The following is a 2,418-nucleotide window of genomic DNA, read 5'->3' on the forward strand; positions in this document are numbered from 1 at the left end:
AAATATATATAAATTCCCAATACAACCACTAAAATTAACATAAAAAGACCCAGCTAATAAACCAAAAGTATAGAAAAAGAGAAGCATCAAATGATACCAATTTAATCCAAAAGATGACAAGGTAAAAAAGAGAAAAGAAACAATATGAGAGAAATAGAAAACAAATATCAAGATAATAGACTTTAACATAACCATACAAATAATGTATTAAACATAAATATTCTGAACACTCAAATTTAAAGGAAGCATTTCATACAGGATATAAATGTGCTGAATGTAACAAACCCATTCGAAATCTATAAGCATACACCTTCCAAGTAAAGGATTACATGTACATAGAGAGAAAGAGCATAGACACATAAGAAAATTACTCACGATGTTACTAGCGGAGAGCACTGTAGAACATGAAGTATTAGAAACAAGTGGCATTTCATACCACAAGGGCACAAATCATCTAGGAGACAAGTTTCCTAAATGTGTGTATCAAAATTTCAAGTACATGATGCCTGAAAGAACACGAAACCAAACGGAGCTGAAGGAAGAAAGATACTTCACAACTACAGTTGGAGATTTCAATACCCTTCCCTCAGTAATTAACTAGTTAAAGAAAAAAAATCAACAAGGATATGGCAGATGGGAAACTTACACTAACTGGCACACAGTCTTTTCCAGTTCAAATGAAACTATTCACCAATATAAAGCATTCGCTAAAGCAGAGCTTGAGGGAAATGTGCAACTAATTGCTTATGTTAGACACACACACAAAAGGAAGAACTAAATCAGGGATGTCCCCACATTTGAGGACTGTTTTGCTTACCTGTGATGTTCAATGTCGTGAAAAGTTTGCATGGACGGGTGGCACCTGTGGCTCAAAGGAGTGAGGTGCTGGCCCCATATGCCAGAGGTGGTGGGTTCAAACCCAGCTCCAGCCAAAAACTGCAAAAAAAAAAAAAAAGTATGCATGGACATTTTCTTTTGCTCATCAGCTTTCATTAGTGGTTGTGTATTTAATGTGTGGCCCAAGACAACCCTTATTCTTTCAGCCTGCGGCAGAAAACATCCAAAGTGGACACCCCTGGACTAAGGCAATGATCAAAAATTCCCCCATAAATATCTTGAAAGAAAAGAGAAAAACTCAAAATAAGAAGAGAAGTAATTGATAGATTAGAAAGAGATTAAAAACTAAAAAAAATCAGTTAAACTGAAACATGTTTTTAAAAGATCAGTAAAATTAATAAACCTGTAACTAGAGAACAGAAAAGGGAGACAAAGTAGATGAGAAAGTGAGGTAAGAGCATTCAGAGCCAGACGGCAGAACCGACCAGCTCAGAAAGGACGTCACAAAAGACGTTGAAAGGATAATAAAATGATGTTCAGATTTTGCCAATAAAACTGTAAATTTAGGTGGAATTGACAAAATCCTTGAATGACACCACTTACTAAAATTGGCAACAGAAGAAACAGAAAATTTTAAAACCCCACAGCTATTAAAAGAATTGAATTAATCATTTAAAATCTCACCCAAAAAAGTCTCAGTCACATTGTTTTACTTGTAAATTCTATCTAACACTTAAGAATAAATGCCAGTCCTACACAAACTCAGATATGGAAGTGAAAGGAACAATTTTAACAAGTTTGAGGCAAGCAATTACCCTGATATCAAAACTAGGCAAGTACATTAAAATAAAAGCATTTCTAGGCAAATACTGCTCATAAACAGACCCAAAAACCATTAACAAAGTATTAACAAATTGAATACAGTACAATATGAAAAAGACAATCCATTATGCTCAAATTGATTTATTTCAAGAATGAAAGATTAGTTTAACATTCAAAAAATAATTGGTATAATTTACCATATTGTCAGACTAAAGAAAAGAAATGTATTATCAACACCATACAGGGTGTCCCCAAAGTCCCATTAGTAAGGAAAAAGCAACCAGTTTGAAGTATCCCCAGATCACTTTCCTTAACAAGGCCTCCTAGAAAAAGAAGCTATTTTGCCAGAGCCTAGACAACTCATATTTTACCAAAGCTTAGCTAACCTGGAAGAATGGGAATGCCGGACTCCAGCTCCTTCTAGCCTTTGATGTGAGCAAAAGGAAATAACAGGCCTGGTCACAGCACCACAGAATGCTCGTCCTCCCCACACATCCAGAGGGCTTCTGTATAACAACAGGGAATTATAGCTAAAGGAACAGGCAAAGAGCATAACAGAGCAAATTTTGGTCTCTCACCCTACAGCTACAGCAAACAGTAAGTACAGACTACTCCACAGCCAGATAAACACTGACCATCATGTTAAAAGCTCATCTTTGTATTCCATAAATTTACCCAGGTGAATAGATAAACAGAAGTGGTGTTCTCATATAATGAAATGCTACTAGCAATAAAAGAAATAAGCAACTCCATGTATAC

The sequence above is a fragment of the Otolemur garnettii genome, unplaced genomic scaffold (assembly GCF_000181295.1).
Source record: "Otolemur garnettii isolate 467f Iridium unplaced genomic scaffold, OtoGar3 scaffold00081, whole genome shotgun sequence".
Lineage (NCBI taxonomy): Eukaryota > Metazoa > Chordata > Mammalia > Primates > Galagidae > Otolemur > Otolemur garnettii.